Source organism: Bos grunniens, chromosome 7 (genome assembly GCF_055505025.1).
Source record: "Bos grunniens cultivar Pamir isolate PY7600 chromosome 7, Bosgru_T2T1.0, whole genome shotgun sequence".
In the NCBI taxonomy this organism is placed as follows: domain Eukaryota; kingdom Metazoa; phylum Chordata; class Mammalia; order Artiodactyla; family Bovidae; genus Bos; species Bos grunniens.
The window spans coordinates 3,352,519-3,371,775 of record NC_141171.1 but is presented as its reverse complement, the minus strand read 5'-3'; the positions used below and the strand labels follow the sequence as shown (position 1 = coordinate 3,371,775).

General features: G+C 45.5%; 1 pseudogene; it reads left to right on the top strand.

Moving 5' to 3' along the window:
- The window catches only part of LOC147368024 (uncharacterized), a 32,363-nt pseudogene extending 13,311 nt beyond the window's left edge, over positions 1-19,052 (top strand).
- Positions 19,053-19,257: the final 205 nt, after the last annotated feature.

Genomic DNA, 19,257 nt, shown 5'->3' with positions numbered 1-19,257 from the left:
CGGTGGCTGTGCGGGCACAGGAGGGCCCAGAGGAACTACTCCATGTTCAAGGTCAGGAGGGGAGGCCCTGAGGAGATACCCCTCGTCCAAGGTAAGGAGCAGTGGCTGTGCTTTGCTGGAGCAGCCGTGAAGAGATACCCCATGACTAAGGTAAGAGAAACCCAAGTAAGATGGTAGGTGTTGTGAGAGGGCATCACAGGACAGACAGACTGAAACTACAGTCACAGACAACTAGCCAATCTGATCACATGGACCACAGCCTTGTCTGACTCAATGAAACTCAATGAAATAAGCCATGCCATGTGGGGACACCCAAGATGGACGGGTCATGGTGGAGAGGTCTGACAGAATGTGGTCCACTGGAGAAGGGAATGACAAACTACTTCAGTATTCTTGCCTTGAGAACCCCATGAACAGTATGAAAAGGCAAAATGATAGGATACTGAAAGAGGAACTCCCCAGGTTGGTAGGTACCCAATATGCTACTGGAGATCAGTGGAGAAATAACTCCAGAAAGAATGAAGGGATGGAGCCAAAGCAAAAACAATACCCAGTTGTGGATGTGACTGGTGATAGAAGTAAGGGCTGATGCTGTAAAGAGCAATATTGCATAGGAACCTGGAATGTTAGGTCCATGAATCAAGGCAAATTGGAAGTGGTCAAACAGGAGATGGCAAGAGTGAACATCAACATTCTAGGAATCAGCGAACTAAAAAGGACTGGAATGGGTGAATTTAACTCTGATTACCATTATATCTATTACTGTGGGCAGGAATCCCTTAGAAGAAATGGAGTAGCCATCATGGTCAACAAAAGAATCCGAAATGCAGTACTTGGATGCAATCTCAAAAACGACAGAATGATCTCTGTTCGTTTCCAAGGCAAACCATTCAACATCACAGTAATGCAAGCCTATGCAAGCCTATGCCCCAATCAGTAATGCTGAAGAAGCTGAAGTTGAACGGTTCTATGAAGACCTACAAGACCTTTTAGAACTAACATCCAAAAAAGATGTCCTTTTCATTATAGGGGACTGGAATGCAAAAGTAGGAAGTCAGGAAACACCTGGGGTAACAGGCAAATTTGGCCCTGGAGTATGGAATGAAGCAGGGCAAAGGCTAATAGAGTTTTGCCAGGATAACGCATTGATCATAGCAAACACCCTCTTCCAACAACACAAGAGACGACTCTACACATGGACATCACCAGATGGTCAACACTGAAATCAGATTGATTATATTCTTTGCAGCCAAAGATGTAGAAGCTCTATACAGTCAGCAAAAACAAGACCGGGAGCTGACTGTGGCTCAGATCATGAGCTCCTTATTGCCACATTCAGACTTAAATTGAAGAAAGTAGGGAAAAGCACCAGACCATTCAGGTATGACCTAAATCAAATCCCTTATGATTATACAGTGGAAGTGAGAAATAGATTTAAGGGACTAGATCTGATAGATAGAGTGCCTGATGAACTACAGACAGAGGTTTGTGACATTGTACAGGAGACAGGGATTAAGACCATCCCCAAGAAAAAGAAATGCAAAAAAGCAAAATGGTCGTCTCAGGAGGCCTTACAAATAGCTGTGAAAAGAAGAGAAGCGAAAAGCAAAGGAGAAAAGGAAAGATATAAGCATCTGAATGCAGAGTTCCAAAGACTAGCAAGGAGAGAGAAGAAAGCTTTCCTCAGCTATCAATGGAGAGAAATAGAGGAAAACAACAGAATGGGAAAGACTAGAGATCTCTTCAAGAAAATTAGAGATACCTACGGAATATTTCATGCAAAGATGGACTCAATAAAGGACAGAAATGGTATGGACATAACAGAAGCAGAAGATATTAAGAAGACGTGGCAAGAATACACAGAAGAACTGTACAAAAAAGATCTTCACGACCCAGATAATCACGATGGTGTGATCACTGACCTAGAGCCAGACATCCTGGAATGTGAAGTCAAGTGGGCCTTAGAAAGCATCACTACGAAGAAAGCTAGTGGAGGTGATGGAATTCCAGTGGAGCTATTTCAAATCCTGAAAGATGATGCTGTAAAAGTGCTGCACTCAATATGCAAGCAAATTTGGAAAAGTCAGCAGTGGCCACAGGACTGGAAAAGGTCAGATTTCATTCCAATCCCAAAGAAAGCCAATGCCAAAGAATGCTCAAACTACCACACAATTGTGCTCATCTCACACACTACAAAGTAATGCTTAAAACTCTCCAAGCCAGGCTTCAGTAATACATGAACTGTGAACTTCCTGATGTTCAAGTTGGTTTTAGAAAAGGCAGAGGAACCAGAGATCAAATTGCCAACATCCGCTGCATCATCGAAAAAGCAAGAGAGTTCCAGAAAAACATCTATTTCTGCTTTATTGACTATGCCAAAGCCTTTGACTGTGTGGATCACAATAAACTGTGGAAAATTCTGAAAGAGATGGGAATACCAGACCACCTGACCTGCCTCTTGAGAAACCTATATGCAGGTCAGGAAGCAACAATTAGAACTGGACATGGAACAACAGACTGGTTCAATAGGAAAAGGAGTACATCAAGGCTGTATATTGTCACCCTGCTTATTTAACTTATATGCAGAGTGCATCATGAGAAACGCTGGGCTGGAAGAAGCACAAGTTGGAATCAAGATTGCTGGGAGAAGTATCAGTAACCTCAGATAGGCAGATGACACCACCCTTATGGCAGAAAGTGAAGAGGAACTAAAAGGCCTCTTGATTAAAGTGAAAGAGGAGAGTGAAAAAGTTGGCCTAAAGCTCAACATTCAGAAAATGAAGATCATGGCATCCAGTCCCATCACTTCATGGGAAATAGATGGGGAAAGAGTGGAAACAGTGTCAGACTTTATTTTTGGGGGGCTCCAGAATTACTGCAGATGGTGATTGCAGCCATGAAATTAAAAGATGCTTACTCCTTGGAAGGAAAGTTATGACCAACCTAGATAGCATATTCAAAAGCAGAGACATTACTTTGCCAACAAAGGTCTGTCTGGTCAAGGCTATAGTTTTTCCAGTGGCCATGTATGGATGTGAGAGTTGGACTGTGAAGAAAGCTGAGCACCAAAGAATTGATGCTTTTAAACTGTGATGTTGGAGAAGACTCTTGAGAGTCCCTTGGACTGCAAGGAGATCCAACCAATCCATTCTGAAGGAGATCAGCCCTGGGATTTCTTTGGAAGGACTGATGCTAAAGCTGAAACTCCAGTACTTTGGCCACCTCATGTGAAGAGTTGACTCATTGGAAAAGACCCTGATGCTGGGAGGGATTCGGGGCAGGAGGAGAAGGGGACGATAGAGGATGAGATGGCTGGATGGCATCACTAACTCAATAGACATGAGTTTGAGTGAACTCTGGAACTTGGTGATGGGACAGGGAGGCCTGGTGTGCTGCAACTCATGGGTCGCATAGTGTCGGACACGACTGAGCAACCGAACTGAACTGAACTGATAGATACCTATGGATGATTCATGTCGATGTGTGGTAGAAACCAACACAACACTGTAAAGCAATAATCCTTCAATCAAAAATAAATAAATTTAAAATAAAACCATGTGAAGTGAGAGAAGACAGTCACAAGAGGATGCATACTGTGTGATATCTTTTATGTGAAATGGCCACATGAGCTAAATCCAAATAGACAAGGCAAATTAGTGGTTGCCTAGGGCGGGGATGAGGTGGCATCCCAGTGCAACTGGTGATGGGTATGGTTTTGCTTTTGAAGTGATGAAAACATCTGCAATTAGATGGGTTTTGCACAATAGTGCGAATGTACTTAATGCCCCTGAATTGTTCACTTTTAAATGGTTAATGGTTAATTTTATATGTGAATCACATCTAACTTTATCATCATCACAGAATAACAATTTACACATTGTTACATTTCAATAAAAATGTACCTTGAAAATATGAAAATAATTGCTTCAGGAGTGGGTTAAGGGGACTGGTGTGGCAATAAATGGCCATAAAGAAATGCATAGATAAATGACCAAGATGAGGTGGGCCTGCCCACCCTACAGGACAGAAGTCCTAAAGAGAAAAGGAATGAAGCAGGGACATCCTCCCAGTGTTCAAGGGGATGGCTGATGTCTGAGTCTCCCAGTATTTGGCAACTGGACCTGTAAGCACAGCCCCCCATAAATGGACACATTCCCTGGCACTAGAGGCCCCTGAGAAGCACTCAGGCAAAAGAGACACCCAGACCTCGGGGGCAGGAGAAATGAGAGGCTTCTAGCAACACAGGCTTCTTCCTCACACTCTGGAATGCTTTGCAAAGGCAAGACTATCCACTGTCTGTTTTCCCTCTGAAGTGAGGGTACTTGATCCTCTCTCTCACTGCCTAGTAAATTTTGCTTGAATGCCAGATTCCTCTGCATAAGCACGTTGGAAGCTACAGGTCTTTTGGTCTGCTCTGCTGGGCAACAGCAGGCATGGTTTGATGACCATGGGGAGCTACCGGGATCAAAGCTCTGTGCAGTCTGGTCACAGCTCCAGGAACTTCAGAGAAATCCTATGTTCCCCCAAAGGCCTACAGCTGGAAAATTAGTTAGTCTTGAGATTTTTGTCTTGGACCTTAATCTGCTGTCTGAAATTTCAGAATTTCTCCTATTCAGGGAACTGTCTTCGCAGCTCTTCTAGCTTCTCACCCAACCCAACAAATTGCCAGGACTCTGCTGGGCCCTCTTTTCCAGCCACTTGCAGCCAAGCCACAGCCTGGCTGATAGGGTGCCCAGAACTGGCAAAGGCCCTTGGAAAGTTCTTCCTGGTCCTCAACTCACCCCACCAGGGCTCTCTCCAGTACCCCTCCCACTGACTGGCCTTTGTTTCCCCAACACCAAAAGACTGTGAAACATTTATTCTTTTTGCAGAGCATCTCAGCTGTCCACTAAGCCTGCTGCCTGCACAGCTGCAGTCCTGAGAGGCCTGGCAGGGAGACTCCCTCCTGTGGAGACCTCCTTGGTCTCAGTGGTATTCAGGCCCAACGCGTCCATCCAGAGCTCTGCTGCTTCTCACCATTAACGGGCAGGGGCCATGGTGGCGTGGGCCAGCAGCTTCCTCCCTGCATCTACCTTAAATTTCTGCTGTTCCCTGGGTGCCTGTCTTGGTGTATGGTTTCATGTCAGGTTGCCTGTGCGTCTGTTCCAGGACAGGCCATTTTTAATTGTTATAGGCCACATTAGGTACTGATCATGCAATTTTCTTACAAATGAGAGTGCAGGGAAGGCAGGCACATGGGCTGTGGCTTTTTTGTGCTCTTGCCTCTTGTGCTCATAGTGATGCCATAGCACCACACTGCCACCAGCTCCTGGGTGTGCAGTTGCCAGGCACACCCCCTACCCAAGTAGGGCCATCCTTCGGTGGGCTTTGGAATCAACTTTTGACCCCTGGTCTGACAAGGCCTCTGAAGAGCACAAAGTCCCTCAGTGGCTGCCTTTGAAAGTCTCAGCTAGCTGCTTGCTCTTTAAGAGAGAAGTGTAATTATTCTGTATGTATGCATGCATGCTAAGTCTCTTCAGTCGTGTCTGACTCTTTGCGACCCTATGGACTGTAGCCCTCTAGGCTCCTCTGTCCATGAGATTCTCCAGGCAAGAATAATGGAGTGGCTTGCCATGCCCTCTAGAGGACCTTCCTGACCCAGGGATCAAACCCATGTCACTTAGCTGTCCTGCATTGCCAGATGGGTTTCTTACCACTAGCCCCACCACCTGCTGCTGCTGCTGCTGCTGCTAAGTCACTTCATTCATGTCTGACTCTATGCGACCCAATGGACGGCAGCCTACCAGGCTCCCCCGTCTCTGGGATTCTCCAGGCAAGAACACTGGAGTGGGTTGCCATTTCCTTCTCCAATGCTTGAAAGTGAAAAGTGAAAGTCAAGTCACTCAGTCATATCCGACTCTTCATGACCCTATGGACTGCAGCCTACCAGGCTCCTCCATCCGTGGGATTTTCCAGGCAAGAGTACTGGAGTGGGGTGCCATTGCCTTCTCCGAGCACCATCTGGGAAGTCCCAATTAATCTGTATATTGATCTCCAAACTATTAAATCTGATTAACTCCAACTGTTGCAATATTTGTCTGTAGATTCTTCTTAGGTTTCTGAGTTAGGTCATCAATTCTCTGAAAATAAAGGGACTTTATTTCCTTTGTTTGCTCTTCATTTTGTTATTACTTCTTCAAAGGCAATGATAGTTGTACAGTAGAAAAACCATAACTATTATTTAACATAGAAAGAACAAAAAAGAAAAGACGTGGGAGCATTTTGAACACCTTTGATAAAGTTTAACAGGAAATCATGATTCAGACATCACAGTGCGTCCACCTAAACCACACCGTGCACTCAGGGAGGCCTGGCTGCAGAGGCCGGGCATCGGCCCAGCACCGGGCAGTCCCCTGCCAGCTCAGCTCACACCTCAGGCTTCCTCCAAGAACCAACAGTGTAAGATAAGAGGCTGCTTTCTCGGTCACAACCCACTGAGCAATCCCACTGCCCAGGGGACCTTTCACAGTCAGCCTGGGAGTAAGCTCCTACCTCCCAATTTGTCTGTGTGAGAATGACCTTCTGCAGGCAGTTACGAAGTGAGCAACACCTGACTTGGAGTTGCTGAACTCCAGTGGCAAAAACATTGAATCCAGCAGTTTCCAACATTTCACTTGTTTGAGCATGGGAAGCTTTCAGAGGGAGTCCAAGCGTGCACAGATCACAGGGGCCTAGAAGGCCTGGCTCTAGGGACTCAGGGCACAGCTTCATGCCCAGACAGGCCCTGCAGGAGCAGCTGCAGGGGTGCTTGTGGGACAAGGACTGGTGAGCAGAGTACCTGGCATCCACGAGTGGCAGCACGTGCAGATCTCAGACTGCGTGCGGGGCCGCTCCCTGCCGGCCCCTTTGGGTAGGGGTCCTGCGTGTGTGCACGCCTGTCCCAGCAAGGGTTGTGGGAGGGGACCCTCAAGGGCGACACTCTGAGGAGCCCCCTGTTCTGCAGACCAGTGTCAGGGATACCACACACCTGCATGTAGGAGGATTTCAACTCTGGCTTCTGGAGCCTTTGTGAGTTAGTAGGCAGCTGAATGCACAGTGGACAGTGAGCTGCTCCCCACAGCCTGGTCTGCCCCATCCCGCCTTTGGTCAGCTCCCAGGGGACGCCTAACCACCACCCTTTTTTGTTCACCAGTCTAGGCTCCTTGGTCATACCTGTAGTCTTCCTACTTAGGGTCTGTTTGTATTCAACGCTTCCATTGAACACAATGGAAAGACCTGAGGAGACCAAGATGGGCGGGCGTCTAAGCAACTCAGACCGTGGCTTCCTGGGAGAGCAGAGGAATGAGCTTGGAGAACCCTCTGCCTCGAGATGGTAGCTAGAGTATAGGTGGAAACCACTCTTTACTATTCAACACACAGAGACAGACATAATAAGAAAAACAAACTTGATATGTATGCAAACAAAAATCAGTTGGGAAATAGCATAAAGAAGGTAAATCTAACAGAACTTAGGTTGAAAGAAAAGGAATAATAGACCGATTTCTTGGATAAAGAAGATACGGTATGTATATACAATGGAATATTACTCAGCAATAAAAAATTCAAAAATAACACCATTTGCAGCAACATGAATGGGCCTAGGGCCTTCCCAGGTGGCGCTAGTGGTCAAGAACCCACCTGCAAATGCAGGAGATATTAGAGATATGGGTTCGAACCCTGGGTTGGGAAGATCTCCTGGAGGAGGACACGGCAGCCCACTCCAGTATTCTTGCCTGGAGAATCCCATGGACAGAGGAGCCTGGCGGGCTACATACAGTCCATAGGGTTGCACAGAGTTGGACACGACTGAAACAACTTAGCACACACCCATGGCACGCACTAGAGATTGTTACACTAAGTGAGGTCAGACATAGAAAGACAAATATCATATCACTTATATGTAAAATATTTAAAAGACTACAAATTAACTTGCCTATAAAACAGAAATAGAGTTACAGATGTAAAATACAAAGTTATGATTACCAGGGGGTGGGGGGGACGGGTAAATTGGGAGACTGGGATTGATATACATACATACTACTATATATAAAATATATAGCTAGTAAGGACCTACTCCTTTGGACTGCAAGGAGATCCAACCAGTCCATTCTGAAGGAGATCAGCCCTGGGTGTTCTTTGGAAGGAATGATGCTAAAGCTGAAACTCCAGTACTTTGGCCACCTCATGCGAAGAGTTGACTCATTGGAAAAGACTCTGATGCTGGGAGGGATTGGGGGCAGGAGGAGAAGGGGACGACAGAGGATGAGATGGCTAGATGGCATCAACGACTCAATGGACGTGAGTCTGGGTGAACTCCGGGAGTTGGTGATGGACAGGGAGGCCTGGTGTGCTGCAATTCATGGGGTCGCAAAGAGTCGGACACGACTGAGCGACTGGACTGAACTGAACTGAACCGAAGGACCTACTCTACAGCACAGGGAACTCTACTCAGTATCCTATAATGGCCTATATGAGAAAAGAGTCTAAAACACAGTGGATGTGTGTAAATGCATATGTACATGTAACTGATTCATTTTGCTGTGCAGCTGAAACTAGCGCAACATCGTAAGTCAACTATACTCCAATAGAAATTTTTAATAGAGCAGTTCCTAGAAGGACTTTCATTAGTATATTTAATATATTCAGAGAGATAAGAGGATGGAGAAGCAACCTAGGCTGCAAGGACAGGATATTCTGAAGTAAACACAGATGGCAGAAAATATAATTTGGGGAATTAAACATACATAGTCACTGAAATTTAAATACCAATAGTGTCAACAAAATATTCCATAGAGGCAAAATTATCCTTCAAAATGAAGGAAAAAAGATATTCCCAGATTAGCTAAAGGTGAGGAAGTCTGTTATGAGTAGACTTGGCCTATAAGAAATGCTCCACTTGAAGTCACAACGGAAGGACGCTGGACAGTCGTTTGAGGCTGTGCAGAAAACAAGGGCACTGTCCATTGTAACCGCACAGGTGAACATAGAGGCCATCATTACTGGCTTACAGCTGTGACTCCTCTTATTTTCCTATGCGATTGAAAAGACATGTGCATAAAACAGTAATTATAAATCTATTATAATGGGCACACAAATGTATAAAGGATGTAGTTTGTATGCATGTACTGCTGCTAAGTCACCTCAGTCATGTCCGACTCTGTGTGACCCCATAGACGGCAGCCCACTAGGCCCCCCCGTCCCTGGGATTCTCCAGGCAAGAGCACTGAAGTGGGTTGCCATTTCCTTCTCCAATGCATGGAAGTGAAAAGTGAAAGTGAAGTCGCTCAGTCATGTCCGACTCTTAGCGACCCCATGGACTGCAGCCTACCAGGCTCCTCTGCCCATGAGATTTTCCAGGCAAGAGTACTAGAGTGGGTTGCCATTAATGCCACTAATTGTACACTTCAAAATGGTTACTGGTTAATTTTATGTTATGTGAATTCTACCTCAATAAAAATAAATAAAATCAGTGAAATAGCTTGTTTTAGGCCAGTCTCCCCAGGAGTAGACCCTGAGATGAGAATTGTTGCACAGGCAGCTTATTAAGAAAATATTCCCAGGAGAATCCAAAACTACCCAAAGTGATCTACAGATTAAATGAAATGCCCATCAAAATTCCAATGTCCTTTTTACAGAAGTGGGCATGCTAGAATATGTCAGTTATATGAAATGAGAAACCACTAGCTGCCACATTCTACAGGAGGACTTCGAAAACAGGGCATGTATCAAGGGCCTAGGGTGTGTCCCAGAGAGCTCTCCACTGTGGCACACATGTGTGCGTGCTAAATTACTGTACTTGTGTCCAGCTCTTTGTGACCCCGTGGACTGTAGCCCGCCAGGCTCCTCTGTCCATGGGGTTCTCCAGGCAAGAACACTGGAGTAGGTTGCCATACCCTCCTCCAGGAGATCTTAACCCAGGGATCGAACCCATGTCTCTTATGTCTCCTGCACTGGCAGGTGGATTCTTTACCACTAAAGCCACCCAGAAAGCCCCCTCCTCTGTGGGCAGAGCCAAATGTAGGAGATTCTGTTCCCAAACTGGGCTCTCTGGTAACCATGGGGATGTTGGGCCCTGGGAAAAGGAGGTCAGGGCAATGCATGACTATCAGAAGCAGGATGAACAAGTACCATCATGGGCAGCAAGGTCAGAATGGCAGCCTAGGGGCTCTGACCCTCAAGTGTCTATGGAGATGAACTTGGTAAGAACTTGGTGTTTCTGAGGCACTATAGATAGCTTACACACCAAAAAAAAAAAAATCAGAATGAGAAGAAGGATGAGGCAGCTATCCCAGTGGAAAGCTTAATCTCTGCCCTTGCTTCCAGGTCTAAGCCAGTGTTCAGACCCAGAACGTGTGTCCTATGAAGGCCCTTGCATACTTTGACAAGCATGTACAGTAGTGACTCCTCCAGTCTTTCCCAACAGGATGTATGACCATTTACAGAGTAGTTATATCTTGGGAAAAGGAGAACACCCAGATCTTTCAAGGATGTGGAACACAGGGTCCAAGTTCGCTCTGACAGCTAGAGACCTGAAGTGCCATGCAGCCTTCCCTATGGAGAAGGAGTGTACAGGGACCAATAACAAGTCAGGTTCTTCTCCATGTCCAGCTGGTGGTCACTCTTCAAGTTCCCTAAAGCCAAGCGTATTGGATCCTTGGAAAGACACTCTGCAGGCGTGGGGCGGGCAGTAAATCCTAAAGAGATTCAGACACTTTCCCCATTGGAATGGGATATAAGGCCCCACTGGGACTTACTGGTGTTTCTCTTCCAAACTGAAGGGTAAAACACTGCACCTCACACCTCCTCCCACCAAGAAGGAAACACAATGTCCCTCTGGTTGTTGGAGGCAGCACGCTCTGCACTTGGGGAGACTACACCACATGAAGCCCAGACAGGAAATGGTTTTATGTCAGGTCCCAGCTGTAGTATGACCAGGCTTACCAATTGGATCATGGAGCTCACCAGATCCCATGGCACCAGAGAGGTATGAGGTGCAGAAAGACACTGTGAGGAACATCTGATCAGCTCCAGTTGGGAGGTTCAGGGCACACTCTTCCCATCCACCGATTTTGCAGTTCCTGACACGCACCAGACACTGGCAGAAAGCAAGCATCCGACCATGGAATCTGAGTGGCCACATGGCCCGGACTGTCCATGACAAGCTGAGTACTGCCAGCCCTCCAAGTCATAAGGTTAGATGGGCCCTGCTAATCACCATCAGGCAGGTCCAGAAGGGGCAGTAAGCTGAAAGAACAGTTAGCTGGGTTCTTTAAGCCACGTCCGGCTGTCATGCAGAAGCATTTCCTCAGCCCTCCTGGCCTGCTGGGGGCCCTTAAGACTAGCTGACAAAGAAGGGAAAATCAAGATGGGTTGGCTGCTGCACCCAGAGAAAACCCTGAAAACAGTGGTGATGGGTACCTCCTAATGCATGGACCTCCTCCTAAGACCATCTACCTTGCGGCCCAAGATAAAAGTATAAGGGACCCATGGAGGCAGCAGGAAATCCAGCTAAATATGAGCAGCAAATGGTTAAGTTAGGTAAGGAGCAAATTGGGAGTGTAGGAAGCAGGAGTTCTGGGGAGAGGGCACAAAACTGTGAGATTTTTCTGTCACATGCTGAAGCCACCTGAGCGCAGCCACTGCAGAAGAGTCAACCACCATCAAGTGCTGGGCAGGGAGCTCATGGAGGCCAGCGGGAGACCAAAGCTGAGACCCTGCACAACCTCCTAAAGAAACCAGCCAGCCAACTCAGGCCCACACTGCCCGCAGCTGGACAGGTTTCATTCTGACCGGGACTGACTTTGCCTTTCCAACTTGCAGTGGTTCAGCCAACACAAATCTCAGCTCACCAATGTCTGATTTACCTCCACAGGATCCCACAGACTCTCACCAAAGTGTCCCCTTTAAAACATGACCAAAGAACCCACCACCTCTCCCACCAGTCAGAAGCTGTCTTTGACTGGCCTCCAAAAGATACAGATGAGGTACCAGCTTAGATGTAAAAACTCTGCAAGGACGGGGCATTATGTCTCAGAATGTGGCATGTACTTTATTTTTTAAAATTTATTTTTTTTAATTGAAGGATAATTTTTTACATTATATATATAATGTTGTATATATATGTATATATAATGTATATGTATATATGTATAATGTATATATATATATAATTATATATATATGTATAATGTTTTACAACATTGTATTGGTCTCTGCCATTCATCAACATGAATCAGCCATTGGTGTACATATGTCCCCTCCCTCTTGAAACTCCCTCCCACCTCCTACCCCATCCCGCATCTCTAGGTTGTCATAGAGCCCCAGTTTGAGTTCCCAGAGCCATACAGCAAATTCCCACCGACTCTTTTACAGGTGGCATGTACTTTAAATCAATGTCTGCTCTATGGTGCAGAGATCTTAGGTTTTGAAAAAAGAGAATTCTACCAGGGAGTGCAGTAAGAGTCCCACTAGATTTCAAGTGATAGCTTCCACCAAATTGAGTACCTCTGCTGACAGGGCTAATGAACCTTGATCATCCTGAGGAGTTGGGCTGGGGCTACATAATGGAGGCAGGGTCAGAAAGAATATGTTTTAGACCCAGGCAATCCCCAGGGGTGTCCTTTGCTCTTCAAATGCCTAGTTGTGATTGTAAGTGGCAAATGAAGTCACTATAGCCTGAGGAGTGTCTCATACTCTTTAAGGATGAGAATCTGAGTTATCCCTTGCCCCCAGGCAAACCACAAAGGCTAGCAAATGTCAGTAGGACATCGAATGGGGAGGTTGAGGATGAGGAGTATCTTCAGGCTTAGGACCTACTGCAGCAGCAGGAGCATGGTGTATCCCACTAACTGTCCTTTTCAACATTTCCTAAGAACGTGTGACCAACAAAATCTCAAGGAAGCTAGCCAGATAGAGCGGATTTAATAAGAGCAGTGAGGATGTGGTAGATTCCCTTGGTTTTCTCCCAGATCCTCTGTAGCAGCTGGTGTGCCCACAGCCAGCTGCTGTGAGTGTTGGCTGGAGCAGTTAACAGCTGCTCTTCTCAAGAGGGTTATCCTTGTCCAAGTGGGAGTGCCTGGTCTGGGAAGCTAGCACCACCCCCATTGCAAGGCTGACCTGAGCCTGGGACCATGGAGGATCTGACCAGGATGGCCAGCCCTTTGTCTTAAGGTTGCAGCAACTCTGCCACCAGTTCTCGTACAAGGACTTCTCTCTGGGCTTCAGTGCAGAACATATCCTGGCTTAGCTTTCTCCTCCTCCTATACTACTACTGCTTCTCTGGTGGCTCAGACAGTGAAGATCTGCCTGCAGTGCAGGAGACCCGAGGTCAATCCCTGGGTCAGGAAGATCCCCTGGAGAAGGGAATGGCAACCCACTCCAGTATACTTGGCTAGGAAATCCCATGGACAGAGGAATCTGGCAGGATACAGTCCATGGGGTCACAAAGAGTTAGACACATCTGAGTGACTAAGCACACACACCCACATGCACACACACAAAGCATTAACCATGAGGGAAAATATGAAATTTTGAACATTGTAATTAAAATTTTCTTTTCATCAGAAGACGCTACTGAAGACATCAGAAGACACTCTTCAGGTGGCCCAGGACTTCTCAGGTGGCCCAGTGGTAAAGAATCTACCTGCCAGTGCAGGAGACACAAGAGACTCAATCCCTGGGTTGGGAAGATCCCCTAGAGAAGGAAATGCAGTCCACTCCAGTATTCTTGCCTGGGAAGGCCCATGGACAGAGGAGCCTGGCAGGCTACAGTCCACGAGGCTGAAAAGAGTTGGATGCAACTGAGCACCCACACACTGAATCAGTGAGAGACCATCAAGTTTAAGAAAATATTACTCACAAAACTGACAAATATGAAGAGCTTCCAAAAAATCAAGAAAAAGATAACCCAATAGAGAAATGGGTAATACTTGAATAGACACTTCTTGAAAGAGGATATTTAAATAACCAATTCATTACTCATAAGGGAAATACAAGCTTAAATAATAATGAGATACAACTCCATATCCACCACAATACCTAATATTAAAAAAAAAAAAAAACTAGCCACGTGGAACAATGAAAATTCTTGTGCACTCTAGAAAAAATTTAAATTGGTTCAATTGTTTGGCACTATCTGCTAAAGTTGAATATGCCTCCATCCTTTGACTCAGCAATCCATTTTTAGGTTAATACCCCCAAAGAAATGCATGCACACGTACAACAAGAAATACAAATAAATTATGTTCATGGCCGGTTAGGGAAATTAAAATGGAGAAAGTCTTGTTCAGGCTTCAGAAGCAGAAGAGCAGACCTCTGATCTTGCTTCTGGCCTGTGTGGACATTGCCCGGATTCCGTGTCTGCCCACAAGCACACCTATTCAGGTGTGGGTCTTGGCATTCTTGAGCCCCTGGAGGTCTGGCCAACTGCACCCAGGGTTTAGCAAAATCATATGACTCACAACATAAAAACAGACAGCCTTGTAAAATGTTAGTAAAACCAGAGCTGCATTTTTGCACACAAACTAATGGTGTCAGTTTGCTGCTTGGGATTATAAGTGGGAGCCCCCAGCACTGCAATTTGAAGTCTCACCCATGGAGTGGACACACTACCCAGGGCCTTCTCCCAATCAGGACTCCAGAGTGCTGTTACTGAGGGACTTCCCAGCGTGCTGGATTTCCCATGAGGCACAGTGGTAAAAATCTGCCTGCCATTGCAGGAGACACAAGAGATGTGGGTTGGGTCCCTGGTTCAGGATGATCCCTTGGAGAAGGAAATGACAACCAATTCCAGTATTCTTGTCTGGAAAATTCCATGGAAAGAGAAGCCTGGCAGCCTATAGTCCATGGGGTCACAAAAGAGTCAGACACGACTGACTAAGCACATGCACACGTGCGTGCACACACACACACACACACACACACACACACACAACTCCCAGCATGCTGTTTTAAGTCTGGGTGTTGATCTGCCCAATTCGGTGATGTATGTGCTATTACTCTTCTCTATTGATTCTATTTCTCTTTTCTTTTAATGACTGTATACTAAAATTAAGTTAGATGATTGTATATTAAATATTGAAATTGTTTGTTTGTAATGAGTTGTTTTTTTGGTTAATGAATCCTTTGAACCTGAAATGAAAGTAAAACATTTGGCAAAACATAGCCTCATTATTCACAGTCGACCCAAACAGGGAAAAAAACACATTCAGCAACAGAAGAAGGTATTTTTAAGAGTGGTGTATTCACACAATAGAATACAATGCAGCAATGAAAATAAATTACAACAAGCAACAATACGCATGACTCTCACAGCTCTAATATTGGATAAAAGAAGCTGAACACAACAAAACATGTACTGTGTAGTTCCAGTTACATGAAGTTCAGAAAACAGGCATAAAACTATGGTGTTTAAGAATGTAGGTGTTTAAAAAAGCAAATAAAATTATAAAGTTGGAATAGTGGTTGCCTACAGAAAGTTACAAGGAGGAAGAAAGAGAGACTTATTAGAAGCATAAGGATACTTTTGGGCTGCAAGATGCATTCTATTTCTTGATCTGGGTGATGTTCTCACCATAAAGGCATTTATTTTATGATAACTTTCAGCTGTACAATCTCGTTTTGTGAAATTTTCTGTACGGATGTTATTTTTTCAAGTGAAATGTTTTTTTAAAATGAAAAATAAAGGATGCAATTGCACAGTATAAAAGCAAACCTTCAGGAATTAACAGTACGGGGAGGGAGGTGAGGGGAGGTTCAGGATGGGGAACACGTGTAAACCTGTGGCGGATTCATGTTGATGTATGGCAAAACCAATACAATATTGTAAAGTAATTAACCTTCAATTAAAATAAATAAATTTATATTAAAAAGAATATTTTAATGTAACTTCTAAAAAGTTAAATATAATCACTGAAATTTTAAAGAAATGTGCACACAGTAGCTGGGTTCAGCAGCAGATTAAACACAATTGAAGAGAGAAGTCAGGAAGCAGAAGGCATATTCAGTGAATTTACCCAGAATGCAGCAGAGAAGAGAAGGTGGAAAACACAAAAAAGAGATTAAGCGGCACAAAGGGATACAGTGGGAGGATCTAATCTGTGTCTACCTGGAATCTCTTAAGAGAAAGTGATTAAGGATTTATTTGGGAATCTGTGAAGACAGCTGAGCGCTGAAGAATTGATGCTTTTGAACTGTGGTGTTGGAGAAGACTCTTGAGAGTCCCTTGGACTGCAAGGAGATCCAACCAGTCCATTCTGAAGGAGATCAGCCCTGGGTGTTCTTTGGAAGGAATGATGCTAAAGCTGAAACTCCAGTACTTTGGCCACCTCATGTGAAGAGTTGACTCATTGGAAAAGACTGATGCTGGGAGGGATTGGGGGCAGGAGGAGAAGGGGACAACAGAGGATGAGATGGCTGGATGGCATCACTGACTCAGTGGACACGAGTTTGAGTGAACTCTGGGAGTTGGTGATGAACAGGGAGGCCTGGCATGCTGCGATTCATGGGGTCGCAAAGAGTCGGACACGACTGAGTGACTGAACTGAACTGAGCCCTCACTTCACTTGTGCCTTTCTGTAGCCTCTCCCACACTGAATGGCTTCCCAGGTGGCACTAGGGTAATGAACCCACCCATAATGCAGGAGATGTAAAAGATTCGGGTTCCATCCCTGGGTCGGGAAGATCCCCTGGAGGAGGAAATGGCAACCCACTCCAGTATTCTTGCCGGGAGAATCCCATGGACAGAGGAGCCTGGAGAGCTATGACCCATAGGGTTGCAAAGAGTCTCAGTGACTGAAGCGACTTTGCCTGCAGCAGCCACACTGAATAGGGTTGGCTCTGTAACCAAAAGGATATTGAGGAAGTGATGATGTGCGACTTCCAAAGCTAAAACTTGAAGAGCATTCGTACTTCCACCTCAATCTCTTGGACTGCAACTTCTGGAGAAAGTCAACCACCCTGGAAGGAGAACACTTAGAAGACCTATGGAGAGGTTCTTATGGAGAGAAACTGAGGCCTTTAACCAACAGCCATGCTTCTAGCAGATCTCCAGGCCTTCAAACAATATCCAACTTCACAACAGATCTTAAGGCAGAACAGAACAGCTAAGCTACTCCCAGATTCCTGATCTACAGAAACCATGGAAAATTATTTTTGTGTTAAGCAACTAAGTTTTAGGGCTTCCCAGATGGTGCTAGTGGTAAAGACCCCGGCCTGCCAATGCAGGAGACATAAGAGACTCCGGTTCGATTCCTGGGTCAGGAAGATCCCCTAGAGGAGGGCATGGCCACCCACTGCAGTATTCTTGCCTAGAGAATCCCGTGAACAGAGAAGCCCAGTCCATAGCGTCATACAGAGTTGGACACGACTGAAGCGACCTACCACGACGTGGCACAGCTAAGTTTTGATGTAATTGGTTTTGCAGCAATAGATTCAGCTCATGAGAATAACAGCTACAAAGTTTTGAAAGAAAATTAATGCAAACACAGAATTGTGTATTGAGCAAATCTACTCCTCAAGGACAAAGGGAAAATAAAATGACTTCAGGGAAACGGAGGGAATTTAACACCAGAGTTGGCTCTCAAGGAATTCAAGTATGTGCTTTGAGAAGAAGGAAAATAATCCTGGAAGGACAGTCCAGTGTGTAAGAAGAAATGATCAACAAACGCAACAGTAATACGTGGACGAATCCAAACAACCTCTGTCCATAAGACAATAAAACAACATCTAATTTGTGAGGTTAAAGAACTAAAACACTCAGTAATACTAAGTTGGAAAAGCTATGACTGGAGCTAAAACATTCTAATGTACTTTTATTGCCTTGGAGGTAATCAAATATTTAAGTCTCTGTTAACTTAATAGTCAGGTTAAACAGCTCAAGAGGCAGCACCAAAGGACTAGAATCAGCATGTATAAATTTCAAGCCTGTATAGAGAAAAATCAATAAAGGTGGGAGGGAGTATCAAAACAAAAATCTCCATTAAGGCAAGAAAGTAGAAAAGAACTAATTAAAGTGGAAATGAAGACAAATTGAAAGAAACAAATCCAGATATATCAATATTCACGTAAATACTGGGCCGTTCTTAACATCTAAAAGACAGGATCATATTGGGTTAAAACAAAAAACTATAACTCCCAGTTCTATGCTGTTTTCAGGCAAAACAATATAACAATGGAACGCAGAGAAGTTGAAAGCAAGAACACAGGGAGAGATACATCAGGCAAATATTGGCCAGATGTCCAAGAAAAAGGAATATCTGACTCTGAGAGAACTCATAGCAGAGAAGACCAATACTGATGGAAAAGGCATCACGTAAGCTTGCCCGGGGAGCAGATGCCCTCTTGCTGCAGCAGCAGCAGCAAAACTTCCCAGGTGCTGGCAGCCTCCATAAAAATTCCCCATCTCTTAAGCCATAAGAAACAATTTCCAACACCATGTGTCATATAGGCCAAGGTCTCTGCAAAACAATTCAATCAGAAGGTAATATCACAAGATAATTTTTTCAGTCCCTATGTCTTTGGAGAGTTTCTAAAGAAATTTAGTAAGGTGCATGGATTTGAGACCATATAAGAAGTCATTTGGATTCTATTCAGCAGCAAACAGAAAATACTAGAGAAACACTATTTACAGCAGCAGCTACAACCATCACAAAAAAATGTAGCCGGGAATCAAAACGTGCAAAACCTGCATATCACAAAATCATGTCATAAATCACGCACACGGCCAAGACAGTTAGGACGCACGGCCGGAGCCTTCCCAGGAGCAGGGGCCCCTCAGGGACCTTCCCCCGTGGCCGCGGCACCGTCCTCCTGGGTGTGAGCCTCTCTTGGGCCCCTGCTCCTCGTCTGCTGGCTGCCTGCTGGTGAGCTTGGTATTTCCGCATCCTGTCCATCTTACCCACCCACCCCAGCCTAGGAGTCCCCAGGCGATGGGCAGCCGTCCTGGAGGCTCCGACGGGCTCGACAAGCAAGTGTACGAGGAGCAGGTGCAGCCTGTCCGCCTGTCATCCCCTCGGCCTCCTTGCCAATCCCAGTGAGAGCAGACGCACACCGGTCTCTGAAGACCCGAGGGGCCTAGGATGCTGAGGTCTCTTTATAAGGCGGACATTCATGAATGCTGCATGCTTACGAAAAACGCCTCCCCTACCCCATGTGCGCCCCAACATCAGCACTTGTGTGCCCCACAGACTCAAGACCAGGTCATCGAGGCAGTAAGTGGACCCCCGTACCTGCCATGTACAG